The following is a 15,000-nucleotide window of genomic DNA, read 5'->3' as shown; positions in this document are numbered from 1 at the left end:
CTTATACTATTCCAGAATATTACGATTTGCACTGGATGTTTACTTTTATATTTGCACATTAAAAAGCAAATAAGCTACTTTTAATTTTGTTAAATGTTAAAAGTTTTAAATGTTTACATTGCTACAGAATATTTTGTCATGTTGTTGTCAATGTTGACTGAGTGGCCATACTTTTTTTTTTGTAAATAAAAGCCATGTCTTTTGAAAAAACTGGCCTACATTTATTTTTTCCTCTTCATTTTAAATAAAAAAAATAATCGGTAAAAGGAAAAATAATCTATAGATTAATCGGAAAAAAAAATCTATAGATTAACCGATTAATCGAAAAAATAATCTATAGATTAATCGATAGAAAAATAATCGTTAGCTGCAGCCCTAATTTTGATCATTTTCATTAGTGCTTGCCTCAGTTTTGTTTGTTTGTATTTGTTTGTTTGAAGGACAATGTGCAGTTACTAAGGGTGTAACGGTACACAAACATCTCGGTTCGGTACGTACCTCGGTTTAGAGGTCACGGTTCGGTTCATTTTCGGTACAATAAGAAAACAACAAAATATAAATTTTTTGGTTACTTATTTACCAAATTTGTAAACAATGGTTTTATCCTTTTAACGTTGGGAACACTATAATAATTCTGCCCAAAAATTGAAATAGCTCTGTGTGTGTTCCAACTCAATTACAGGTAAAAGCCAGTAAATTAGAATATTTTGAAAAACTTGATTTATTTCAGTAATTGCATTCAAAAGGTGTAACTTGTACATTATATTTATTCATTGCACACAGACTGATGCATTCAAATGTTTATTTCATTTAATTTTGATGATTTGAAGTGGCAACAAATGAAAATCCAAAATTCCGTGTGTCACAAAATTAGAATAATACTTAAGGCTAATACAAAAAAGGGATTTTTAGAAATGTTGGCCAACTGAAAAGTATGAAAATGAAAAATATGAGCATGTACAATACTCAATACTTGGTTGGAGCTCCTTTTGCCTCAATTACTGCGTTAATGCGGCGTGGCATGGAGTCGATGAGTTTCTGGCACTGCTCAGGTGTTATGAGAGCCCAGGTTGCTCTGATAGTGGCCTTCAACTCTTCTGCATTTTTGGGTCTGGCATTCTGCATCTTCCTTTTCACAATACCCCACAGATTTTCTATGTGGCTAAGGTCAGGGGAGTTGGCGGGCCAATTTAGAACAGAAATACCATGGTCCGTAAACCAGGCACGGGTAGATTTTGCGCTGTGTGCAGGCGCCAAGTCCTGTTGGAACTTGAAATCTCCATCTCCATAGAGCAGGTCAGCAGCAGGAAGCATGAAGTGCTCTAAAACTTGCTGGTAGACGGCTGCGTTGACCCTGGATCTCAGGAAACAGAGTGGACCGACACCAGCAGATGACATGGCACCCCAAACCCTCACTGATGGTGGAAACTTTACACTAGACTTCAGGCAACGTGGATCCTGTGCCTCTCCTGTCTTCCTCCAGACTCTGGGACCTCGATTTCCAAAGGAAATGCAAAATTTGCATGGTTGGGTGATGGTTTGGGGTGCCATGTCATCTGCTGGTGTCGGTCCACTCTGTTTCCTGAGATCCAGGGTCAACGCAGCCGTCTACCAGCAAGTTTTAGAGCACTTCATGCTTCCTGCTGCTGACCTGCTCTATGGAGATGGAGATTTCAAGTTCCAACAGGACTTGGCGCCTGCACACAGCGCAAAATCTACCCGTGCCTGGTTTACGGACCATGGTATTTCTGTTCTAAATTGGCCCGCCAACTCCCCTGACCTTAGCCCCATAGAAAATCTGTGGGGTATTGTGAAAAGGAAGATGCAGAATGCCAGACCCAAAAACGCAGAAGAGTTGAAGGCCACTATCAGAGCAACCTGGGCTCTCATAACACCTGAGCAGTGCCAGAAACTCATCGACTCCATGCCACGCCGCATTAACGCAGTAATTGAGGCAAAAGGAGCTCCAACCAAGTATTGAGTATTGTACATGCTCATATTTTTCATTTTCATACTTTTCAGTTGGCCAACATTTCTAAAAATCCCTTTTTTGTATTAGCCTTAAGTAATATTCTAATTTTGTGACACACGGAATTTTGGATTTTCATTTGTTGCCACTTCAAATCATCAAAATTAAATGAAATAAACATTTGAATGCATCAGTCTGTGTGCAATGAATAAATATAATGTACAAGTTACACCTTTTGAATGCAATTACTGAAATAAATCAAGTTTTTCAAAATATTCTAATTTACTGGCTTTTACCTGTATAGTGTCTCTGGATCTTGTTTAAATCTCAGCTCAGATAATACAGTTCTTGGAGAGTAAAGCGGTACAGTCCATGTGCTGCGGTTAAGGGTGAAAATGTGTAGAGGGTGGGCTGGAGAGCCTCCTACCAGCCCAGACAGAACAGGTGTTGGGGTTCCTGGCTGGAATCTCCCAAGAACGACCCTTGGACTAGATGCTTTTTTTTTCTTAGCTCGCCATCATAAAGAGAAGCCTGGCCTGTGTAAGAACCAGGACCATCCTTAAAAATCAATGCGTACTAGAGATGCGCGGTTTGCGGGCACAACCGCGGAGTCCGCGGATTATCCGCGGATCGGGCGGATGAAATTTAAAAAAATTAGATTTTATCCGCGGGTCGGGTCGGGTCGGGCGGTTGAAATAAAAAAAAAAAAAGATTTTAAATAGATTCAGGCGGGTGGCAGTTAAACCAATTGGTAAATATATATACATAGTTAAATGTTGTTACCCACATACAAAAAACGAGCAGGCACCTGCAGCATATGCCACAACAGAAGAAGAAAAAAAAAAAGAGATGGACACTTTTACGGAGCGGAGAAGGGACGCCTCGCCGGGGTCCGGGACCGAGGCCCCTTCCCCCGAGAGGGCCCCACCGGGAGCCGTAGCTGAGGCGATCCGCGAGAAGGGCCAGACGCACGTCCAGGGTCACCACCGCGCCCACACCCCGCCTCGTCCGCCTTCGCCGCGGCCGGCGTCACGCGCAGCAGGTAAGCAGCTTACCTGCTCGCCACCCCCGTGGCCGGGGGCTCGTAACAGGGGTCACTCCGCGCGCTCCGCCCGCGCAGCTTACCTGCCCGCCACCCCTGTTGCCGGGGGCGCGTAACAGGGGTCACTCCGCGCGCAGTGCGCTCACGAAGGGGGTGGGGCTCACCCTGGTTGATATAGACAGCAGGACGGTGGCCATGGAAGTTGGAACCCGCTAAGGAGTGTGTAACAACCCACCTGCCGAATCAACTAGCCCTGAAAATGGATGGCGCTGGAGCGTCGGGCCCATACCCGGCCATCGCCGGCAGCAAGACGCGCTTGGAGGTGCGGTCAGCGCGGCTCCCATATGATTGCGCACTGGTGTGCGCCTGGGTCGTGACAGCGTGGCACGCGAATGTCTGTGCTGCATTGGATCAGTCTCCTTTCTTTAACAGGCAAAAGCTTTATAACCTCACTAATGCCTTGCATCGTCTATATTAGATATATAACAACGGGCGGGTGCGGGCGGGTGCGGGCAGGTGCGGTTCTGATCAAATGTTAGGTCGGGTGGATGGCGGATGGTTGACGACTTTCTGATGCGGTTGCGGATGAAATAATTGCCTATCCGCGCATCTCTAATGCGTACACAAATCAAATATCTTCATTAAATAACACTAATTGCTAGGGGTGTTTTTTTCCATTAATCTTTTTTTTTTAATTAATCAATCACAAAACAATACACAGCAATACCATAACAATGCAATCCAATTCCAAAAGCAAAGCCGACCCAGCAACACTCAGAAGTGCAATAAACAAGAGCAATTGAGAGGAGACACAAACACCACACAGAACAAACCAAAAGTAGTGAAACAAAAATGAATATTATCAACAACAGTTACAATTTCAACATAGCACTGATTAAAAATCCCTCATTGACATTATCATTAGACATTTATAAAGAATAAAAAAAAGAACAATAGTGTCACAGTGGCTTACACTTGCATCACAACACACTGTGTCCAATATTTTCACAACGATAAAAATAAGTCATATTTTTGGTTCATTTAATAGTTAAAACAATTTTACATTATTGCAATCAGTTGTTCGTATGGAAGTATGTTGTTGTATGTTGTTTGTATGGAAGTATGTTGTTGTATGTTGTTTATATGGAAGTATGTTGTTGTATGTTGTTTATATGGAAGTATGTTGTTGTATGATTCCAACACACACTGACGTGTGACAAGAGCAGCTGTGGGGAAGCTGAGGTTTGAGTCCAGGTGGGCTGGGAATTGGGAAAGTTTCCACAGAAAAAAACAAACAAAAAAGGACAAAGTCAACAATGATTCTGAAGTCATGTCCACAACAGAAGAATAAAGTCTTGTTGTTTAAAATGTGTCTTTTACTACAAGGAGTGTGTAAATATTGTAAACATGTCATTTTCCATAGGTCAATAAAATATTAATTATTATTAGGGATGTAACGGTATTATGAATACTGCAGTATTTTAGTTATAAAGTCTTCTCAATAAAACCATGACGTGTGACGGTATCAAACCAAAACTTGATGAGTGTAGTTTTTTTCTAGCGTTTTAGCCTTGGCTGTGTCCGAAAATAAACTACATTTCCCAGAATCCTCAACGGCGTGGAAGTCCGTAAGCAGGAAGTGAATGAAGTGTGTTGGTAGTCGTAGTAGATCAAATAAATGGTTTATAGGACATTAAATGTGTCCATAACTGGCTGAGTTGTGTTGCTAACAAACAAACAAACAAGCCCAGGTGGACATAACCTCTTTGGCAGAGGTAAGAAAGTCTGCAGTCTGCAATGCGAAGCGCGCCACTTTAGTTTCATGCGATTCCAAGGCGACACCGAGCCAGCCGCTCTCGTCGCGCTGCACGGATGGAAACCATCCAAAGAAAATGTTCAACGCAGGAAATACGAGTAAACTAAAAAGCTACTTGATGCATCCTCAACCCATATATCTATTTTTTCTGATGTTGGTCTGATATCGCGGGGGGTGGAGCCTATCCCAGGTGCATACAGAAAAGATATCTGTGAGGTATTTACATTATTAGAAGTTATTGTTAGTTTACTTTTCTGAGAAACAACATTTTCCAGACTGGTATAAAAAAAACGACCACTGTTGAGGACATTGCTTCCCATAATGTAATAGTCAAAATACATTAAACTGTACATTATTGTTTTACATTTGTTACACTGGAGGTTTATATTATTACTTTAAAGACATTTTACATATTATTTTACCAATATGTAATATGTAAAATATACACACTGCAAGTATATATATAATGTAGTAACATACACCTTCATAACAATATGTAGTATGTACAATATACACACTGCAAGTATATATATAATGTAGTAACAGACACCTTCATAATATGTAATATGTACAATATACACACTGCAAGTATATATATAATGTAGTAACATACACCTTCATAACAATATGTAGTATGTACAATATACACACTGCAAGTATATATATAATGTAGTAACAGACACCTTCATAACAATATGTAATGTGTACAATATACACACTGCAAATATATATGTAATGTAGTAACAGACACCTTCATAAGAATATGTAATATGTACAATATACACACTGCAAGTATATATATAATGTAGTAACAGACACCTTCATAACAATATGTAATATGTACAATATACACACTGCAAGCATATATATAATGTAGTAACATACACCTTCATAACAATATGCAATATGTACAATATACACACTGCAAGTATATATATCATGTAGTAACAGACACCTTCATAAGAATATGTAATATGTACAATATACACACTGCAAGTATATATATCATGTAGTAACAGACACCTTCATAACAATATGTAATATGTACAATATACACACTGCAAGTATATATATAATGTAGTAACAGACACCTTCATAACAATATGTAATATGTACAATATACACACTGCAAGTATATATATAATGTAGTAACAGACACCTTCATAACAATATGTAAAATATACACACTGCAAGTATATATATAATGTAGTAACAGACACCTTCATAACAATATGTAATATGCACAATATACACACTGCAAGTATATATATAATGTAGTAACAGACACCTTCATAACAATATGTAATATGTACAATATACACACTGCAAGTATATATATAATGTAGTAACATACACCTTCATAACAATATGTAGTATGCACAATATACACACTGCAAGTATATATATAATGTAGTAACAGACACCTTCATAACAATATGTAATATGTACAATATACACACTGCAAGTATATATATAATGTAGTAACATACACCTTCATAACAATATGTAGTATGTACAATATACACACTGCAAGTATATATATAATGTAGTAACAGACACCTTCATAACAATATGTAAAATATACACACTGCAAGTATATATATAATGTAGTAACATACACCTTCATAAGAATATGTAATATGTACAATATACACACTGCAAGTATATATATAATGTAGTAACAGACACCTTCATAACAATATGTAAAATATACACACTGCAAGTATATATATAATGTAGTAACAGACACCTTCATAACAATATGTAATATGCACAATATACACACTGCAATTATATATACAATGTAGTAACAGACACCTTCATAACAATATGTAATATGTACAATATACACACTGCAAGTATATATATAATGTAGTAACAGACACCTTCATAACAATATGTAATATGTACAATATACACACTGCAAGTATATATATAATGTAGTAACAGACACCTTCATAACAATATGTAATATGTACAATATACACACTGCAAGTATATATATAATGTAGTAACAGACACCTTCATAACAATATGTAATATGTACAATATACACGGCAAGTATATATATATAATGTAGTAACAGACACTATTTTGATTTTCCATTTCCATAGCAACGCACATCTGGCAACAAAGGCGCGTGTGTCTTCTAATCATGGCAGACTTGGTAACAGACAACAAAGACGACTATTATTGGACAAATGAGGATTCGCAACCGTATCTTTTGAAGCTGAATACACTGAGGATGCTTATAGAAGGGAGCAGGCGGAAGCCGAGAGAGTGAGGTGAAAGTGACGACAATAAATACGGAACTTGGAGCCAAGCTATTTCAACATAAATGGAGTGCTTACCCAAATAAACCAGGAAAAACTGACTTCTACTAGTTGTAATATATTCAAAAAGGCACTTTACATGCTGTCAGCTCATTTATTGTTGGTTTTTGAGGCAAATAGAAAACATTATTAGGTGAACTAAGTGTATGTGTGTTGTGTGAAAGGACAAACGTGCAGAGAAAATGTCTGTTTGACTCATTAAGAAGTGATAAGATGATGTTCATGATGACTATTTAGAAGTGATAAGATGATGTTCATGGTGAAAAAGTTGGAAGAGTTAACTGAGTAGAAAGTGAAAACAGGATATTTGGTCATCTAGTCCGACTCGAAGGTGAGGTGACTAAAGGTGCAGCTAGAAGTTTCTAGAAGGAGTTAGTGGAGACAAGATGGACATACGTGAAGGTGAGGTGACTAAAGGTTCAGCTAGAAGTTTCTAGAAGGTGTTATTAGAGACAAGATGGACATACGTGAAGGTGAGGTGACTAAAGGTGCAGCTAGAAGTTTCTAGAAGGAGTTAGTGGAGACAAGATGGACATACGTGAAGGTGAGGTGACTAAAGGTACAGCTAGAAGTTTGTAGAAGGAGTTAGTAGAGACAAGATGGACATACGTGAAGGTGAGGTGACTAAAGGTGCAGCTAGAAGTTTGTAGAAGGAGTTAGTGGAGACAAGATGGACATACGTGAAGGTGAGGTGCAGCTAGAAGTTTCTAGAAGGAGTTAGTAGAGACAAGATGGACATACGTGAAGGTGAGGTGACTAAAGAAGTTTGTAGAAGGAGTTAGTAGAGACAAGATGGACATACATGAAGGTGAGGTGACTAAAGGTGCAGCTAGAAGTTTGTAGAAGGAGTTAGTGGAGACAAGATGGACATATGTGAAGGTGAGGTGACTAAAGGTGCAGCTAGAAGTTTGTAGAAGGAGTTAGTGGAGACAAGATGGACATACGTGAAGGTGAGGTGACTAAAGGTGCAGCTAGAAGTTTGTAGAAGGAGTTAGTAGAGACAAGATGGACATACGTGAAGGTGAGGTGACTAAAGGTGCAGCTAGAAGTTTGTAGAAGGAGTTAGTGGAGACAAGATGGACATATGTGAAGGTGAGGTGACTAAAGGTGCAGCTAGAAGTTTCTAGAAGGAGTTAGTAGAGACAAGATGGACATACGTGAAGGTGAGGTGACTAAAGAAGTTTGTAGAAGGAGTTAGTGGAGACAAGATGGACATACGTGAAGGTGAGGTGACTAAAGGTGCAGCTAGAAGTTTGTAGAAGGAGTTAGTGGAGACAAGATGGACATACGTGAAGGTGAGGTGCATGTAGAAGTTTGTAGAAGGAGACAAGATGGACATACGTGAAGGTGAGGTGCAGCTAGAAGTTTGTAGAAAGAGTTAGTGGAGACAAGATGGACCTACGTGAAGGTGAGGTGACTAAAGGTGCAGCTAGAAGTTTCTAGAAGGAGTTAGTAGAGACAAGATGGACATACGTGAAGGTGAGGTGACTAAAGGTGCAGCTAGAAGTTTCTAGAAGGAGTTAGTGGAGACAAGATGGACATACGTGAAGGTGAGGTGACTAAAGGTGCAGCTAGAAGTTTCTAGAAGGAGTTAGTAGAGACAAGATGGACATACGTGAAGGTGAGGTGACTAAAGAAGTTTGTAGAAGGAGTTAGTGGAGACAAGATGGACATACGTGAAGGTGAGGTGCATGTAGAAGTTTCTAGAAGGAGTTAGTAGAGACAAGATGGACATACGTGAAGGTGAGGTGACTAAAGAAGTTTCTAGAAGGAGTTGGTGGAGACAAGATGGACATACGTGAAGGTGAGGTGCATGTAGAAGTTTGTAGAAGGAGACAAGATGGACATACGTGAAGGTGAGGTGCAGCTAGAAGTTTGTAGAAGGAGTTAGTAGAGACAAGATGGACATACGTGAAGGTGAGGTGACTAAAGGTGCAGCTAGAAGTTTGTAGAAGGAGTTAGTAGAGACAAGATGGACATACGTGAAGGTGAGGTGCATGTAGAAGTTTGTAGAAGGAGACAAGATGGACATACGTGAAGGTGAGGTGACTAAAGGTGCAGCTAGAAGTTTGTAGAAGGTGTTAGTGGAGACAAGATGGACATACGTGAAGGTGAGGTGACTAAAGGTGCAGCTAGAAGTTTGTAGAAGGAGTTAGTAGAGACAAGATGGACATACGTGAAGGTGAGGTGACTAAAGGTGCAGCTAGAAGTTTGTAGAAGGAGTTAGTAGAGACAAGATGGACATACGTGAAGGTGAGGTGACTAAAGGTTCAGCTAGAAGTTTCTAGGAGTTAGTGGAGACAAGATGGACATACGTAAAAGTGAGGTGACTAAAGGTGCAGCTAGAAGTTTCTAGAAGGTGTTAGTAGAGACAAGATGGACATACGTGAAGGTGAGGTGACTAAAGAAGTTTCTAGAAGGAGTTAGTGGAGACAAGATGGACATACGTGAAGGTGAGGTGACTAAAGGTGCAGCTAGAAGTTTCTAGAAGGAGTTAGTGGAGACAAGATGGACATACGTGAAGGTGAGGTGACTAAAGAAGTTTCTAGAAGGAGTTAGTAGAGACAAGATGGACATACGTGAAGGTGAGGTGACTAAAGAAGTTTCTAGAAGGAGTTAGTAGAGACAAGATGGACATACGTGAAGGTGAGGTGACTAAAGGTGCAGCTAGAAGTTTGTAGAAGGAGTTAGTGGAGACAAGATGGACATACGTGAAGGTGAGGTGACTAAAGAAGTTTGTAGAAGGAGTTAGTAGAGACAAGATGGACATACGTGAAGGTGAGGTGACTAAAGGTACAGCTAGAAGTTTCTAGAAGGAGTTAGTGGAGACAAGATGGACATACGTGAAGGTGAGGTGACTAAAGGTGCAGCTAGAAGTTTGTAGAAGGAGTTAGTGGAGACAAGATGGACATACGTGAAGGTGAGGTGACTAAAGAAGTTTGTAGAAGGAGTTAGTAGAGACAAGATGGACATACGTGAAGGTGAGGTGACTAAAGGTACAGCTAGAAGTTTCTAGAAGGAGTTAGTGGAGACAAGATGGACATACGTGAAGGTGAGGTGACTAAAGGTGCAGCTAGAAGTTTGTAGAAGGAGTTAGTGGAGACAACATGGACATACGTGAAGGTGAGGTGACTAAAGGTGCAGCTAGAAGTTTCTAGAAGGAGTTAGTGGAGACAAGATGGACATACGTGAAGGTGAGGTGACTAAAGAAGTTTCTAGAAGGAGTTAGTAGAGACAAGATGGACATACGTGAAGGTGAGGTGACTAAAGGTGCAGCTAGAAGTTTGTAGAAGGAGTTAGTGGAGACAAGATGGACATACGTGAAGGTGAGGTGACTAAAGGTGCAGCTAGAAGTTTGTAGAAGGAGTTAGTAGAGACAAGATGGACATACGTGAAGGTGAGGTGACTAAAGGTTCAGCTAGAAGTTTCTAGGAGTTAGTGGAGACAAGATGGACATACGTAAAAGTGAGGTGACTAAAGGTGCAGCTAGAAGTTTCTAGGAAGAGTTAGTGGAGACAAGATGGACATACGTGAAGGTGAGGTGACTAAAGGTGCAGCTAGAAGTTTCTAGAAGGAGTTAGTAGAGACAAGATGGACATACGTGAAGGTGAGGTGACTAAAGGTGCAGCTAGAAGTTTGTAGAAGGAGTTAGTAGAGACAAGATGGACATACGTGAAGGTGAGGTGACTAAAGGTTCAGCTAGAAGTTTCTAGGAGTTAGTGGAGACAAGATGGACATACGTAAAAGTGAGGTGACTAAAGGTGCAGCTAGAAGTTTCTAGGAAGAGTTAGTGGAGACAAGATGGACATACGTGAAGGTGAGGTGACTAAAGGTGCAGCTAGAAGTTTCTAGAAGGAGTTAGTAGAGACAAGATGGACATACGTGAAGGTGAGGTGACTAAAAGTGCAGCTAGAAGTTTGTAGAAGGAGTTAGTGGAGACAAGATGGACATACGTGAAGGTGAGGTGACTAAAGGTGCAGCTAGAAGTTTCTAGGAGGAGTTAGTGGAGACAAGATGGACATACGTGAAGGTGAGGTGACTAAAGGTTCAGCTAGAAGTTTCTAGAAGGTGTTAGTAGAGACAAGATGGACATACGTGAAGGTGAGGTGACTAAAGAAGTTTCTAGAAGGAGTTAGTGGAGACAAGATGGACATACGTGAAGGTGAGGTGACTAAAGGTGCAGCTAGAAGTTTCTAGAAGGAGTTAGTAGAGACAAGATGGACATACGTGAAGGTGAGGTGACTAAAGGTGCAGCTAGAAGTTTCTAGAAGGAGTTAGTGGAGACAAGATGGACATACGTGAAGGTGAGGTGACTAAAGAAGTTTCTAGAAGGAGTTAGTAGAGACAAGATGGACATACGTGAAGGTGAGGTGACTAAAGAAGTTTCTAGAAGGAGTTAGTAGAGACAAGATGGACATACGTGAAGGTGAGGTGACTAAAGAAGTTTCTAGAAGGAGTTGGTGGAGACAAGATGGACATACGTGAAGGTGAGGTGCAGCTAGAAGTTTGTAGAAGGAGTTAGTAGAGACAAGATGGACATACGTGAAGGTGAGGTGACTAAAGGTGCAGCTAGAAGTTTGTAGAAGGAGTTAGTAGAGACAAGATGGACATACGTGAAGGTGAGGTGACTAAAGGTGCAGCTAGAAGTTTCTAGGAGGAGTTAGTGGAGACAAGATGGACATACGTGAAGGTGAGGTGACTAAAGGTTCAGCTAGAAGTTTCTAGAAGGTGTTAGTAGAGACAAGATGGACATACGTGAAGGTGAGGTGACTAAAGAAGTTTCTAGAAGGAGTTAGTGGAGACAAGATGGACATACGTGAAGGTGAGGTGACTAAAGGTGCAGCTAGAAGTTTCTAGAAGGAGTTAGTAGAGACAAGATGGACATACGTGAAGGTGAGGTGACTAAAGGTGCAGCTAGAAGTTTCTAGAAGGAGTTAGTGGAGACAAGATGGACATACGTGAAGGTGAGGTGACTAAAGGTGCAGCTAGAAGTTTCTAGAAGGAGTTAGTGGAGACAAGATGGACATACGTGAAGGTGAGGTGACTAAAAAAGTTTGTAGAAGGAGTTAGTAGAGACAAGATGGACATACGTGAAGGTGAGGTGACTAAAGGTGCAGCTAGAAGTTTGTAGAAGGAGTTAGTGGAGACAAGATGGACATATGTGAAGGTGAGGTGACTAAAGGTGCAGCTAGAAGTTTCTAGAAGGAGTTAGTAGAGACAAGATGGACATACGTGAAGGTGAGGTGACTAAAGAAGTTTGTAGAAGGAGTTAGTGGAGACAAGATGGACATACGTGAAGGTGAGGTGCATGTAGAAGTTTGTAGAAGGAGACAAGATGGACATACGTGAAGGTGAGGTGCAGCTAGAAGTTTGTAGAAAGAGTTAGTGGAGACAAGATGGACCTACGTGAAGGTGAGGTGACTAAAGGTGCAGCTAGAAGTTTCTAGAAGGAGTTAGTAGAGACAAGATGGACATATGTGAAGGTGAGGTGACTAAAGGTGCAGCTAGAAGTTTCTAGAAGGAGTTAGTGGAGACAAGATGGACATACGTGAAGGTGAGGTGCAGCTAGAAGTTTGTAGAAAGAGTTAGTGGAGACAAGATGGACCTACGTGAAGGTGAGGTGACTAAAGGTGCAGCTAGAAGTTTCTAGAAGGAGTTAGTAGAGACAAGATGGACATATGTGAAGGTGAGGTGACTAAAGGTGCAGCTAGAAGTTTCTAGAAGGAGTTAGTGGAGACAAGATGGACATACGTAAAAGTGAGGTGACTAAAGGTGCAGCTAGAAGTTTCTAGGAAGAGTTAGTGGAGACAAGATGGACATACGTGAAGGTGAGGTGACTAAAGGTGCAGCTAGAAGTTTCTAGAAGGAGTTAGTAGAGACAAGATGGACATACGTGAAGGTGAGGTGACTAAAAGTGCAGCTAGAAGTTTGTAGAAGGAGTTAGTGGAGACAAGATGGACATACGTGAAGGTGAGGTGACTAAAGGTGCAGCTAGAAGTTTCTAGGAGGAGTTAGTGGAGACAAGATGGACATACGTGAAGGTGAGGTGACTAAAGGTTCAGCTAGAAGTTTCTAGAAGGTGTTAGTAGAGACAAGATGGACATACGTGAAGGTGAGGTGACTAAAGAAGTTTCTAGAAGGAGTTAGTGGAGACAAGATGGACATACGTGAAGGTGAGGTGACTAAAGGTGCAGCTAGAAGTTTCTAGAAGGAGTTAGTGGAGACAAGATGGACATACGTGAAGGTGAGGTGACTAAAGAAGTTTCTAGAAGGAGTTAGTAGAGACAAGATGGACATACGTGAAGGTGAGGTGACTAAAGGTGCAGCTAGAAGTTTCTAGAAGGAGTTAGTGGAGACAAGATGGACATACGTGAAGGTGAGGTGACTAAAGGTGCAGCTAGAAGTTTGTAGAAGGAGTTAGTGGAGACAAGATGGACATACGTGAAGGTGAGGTGCAGCTAGAAGTTTCTAGAAGGAGTTAGTAGAGACAAGATGGACATACGTGAAGGTGAGGTGACTAAAGGTGCAGCTAGAAGTTTGTAGAAGGAGTTAGTGGAGACAAGATGGACATACGTGAAGGTGAGGTGACTAAAGAAGTTTGTAGAAGGAGTTAGTAGAGACAAGATGGACATACGTGAAGGTGAGGTGACTAAAGGTGCAGCTAGAAGTTTCTAGAAGGAGTTAGTGGAGACAAGATGGACATACGTGAAGGTGAGGTGACTAAAGAAGTTTCTAGAAGGAGTTAGTAGAGACAAGATGGACATACGTGAAGGTGAGGTGACTAAAGGTGCAGCTAGAAGTTTCTAGAAGGAGTTAGTGGAGACAAGATGGACATACGTGAAGGTGAGGTGACTAAAGGTGCAGCTAGAAGTTTGTAGAAGGAGTTAGTGGAGACAAGATGGACATACGTGAAGGTGAGGTGCAGCTAGAAGTTTCTAGAAGGAGTTAGTAGAGACAAGATGGACATACGTGAAGGTGAGGTGACTAAAGGTGCAGCTAGAAGTTTGTAGAAGGAGTTAGTGGAGACAAGATGGACATACGTGAAGGTGAGGTGACTAAAGAAGTTTGTAGAAGGAGTTAGTAGAGACAAGATGGACATACGTGAAGGTGAGGTGACTAAAGGTGCAGCTAGAAGTTTCTAGAAGGAGTTAGTGGAGACAAGATGGACATACGTGAAGGTGAGGTGACTAAAGAAGTTTCTAGAAGGAGTTAGTAGAGACAAGATGGACATACGTGAAGGTGAGGTGACTAAAGGTGCAGCTAGAAGTTTGTAGAAGGAGTTAGTGGAGACAAGATGGACATACGTGAAGGTGAGGTGCAGCTAGAAGTTTCTAGAAGGAGTTAGTAGAGACAAGATGGACATACGTGAAGGTGAGGTGACTAAAGAAGTTTCTAGAAGGAGTTAGTAGAGACAAGATGGACATACGTGAAGGTGAGGTGACTAAAGGTGCAGCTAGAAGTTTCTAGAAGGAGTTAGTGGAGACAAGATGGACATACGTGAAGGTGAGGTGACTAAAGGTGCAGCTAGAAGTTTGTAGAAGGAGTTAGTGGAGACAAGATGGACATACGTGAAGGTGAGGTGCAGCTAGAAGTTTCTAGAAGGAGTTAGTAGAGACAAGATGGACATACGTGAAGGTGAGGTGACTAAAGGTGCAGCTAGAAGTTTGTAGAAGGAGTTAGTGGAGACAAGATGGACATACGTGAAGGTGAGGTGACTAAAGAAGTTTGTAGAAGGAGTTAGTAGAGACAAGATGGACATACGTGAAGGTGAGGTGACTAAAGGTGCAGCTAGAAGTTTCTAGAAGGAGTTAGTGGAGACAAGATGGACATACGTGAAGGT

The 15,000-nt window shown here is 41.0% G+C and overlaps 1 protein-coding gene across 1 annotated transcript in view; it reads right to left on the bottom strand.

Annotated features, from left to right (window-relative positions):
- tmem39a (transmembrane protein 39A) overlaps positions 1-15,000 on the bottom strand; it is a 35,770-nt gene that overhangs the window by 19,613 nt on the left and 1,157 nt on the right. The gene's annotated exons all lie outside the window — the stretch shown is intronic.

Source organism: Nerophis lumbriciformis, linkage group LG15 (genome assembly GCF_033978685.3).
Source record: "Nerophis lumbriciformis linkage group LG15, RoL_Nlum_v2.1, whole genome shotgun sequence".
Taxonomy (NCBI): domain Eukaryota; kingdom Metazoa; phylum Chordata; class Actinopteri; order Syngnathiformes; family Syngnathidae; genus Nerophis; species Nerophis lumbriciformis.
The sequence above is the reverse complement of the archived record's forward strand: the minus strand, read 5'-3'. Positions and strand labels throughout refer to the sequence as shown.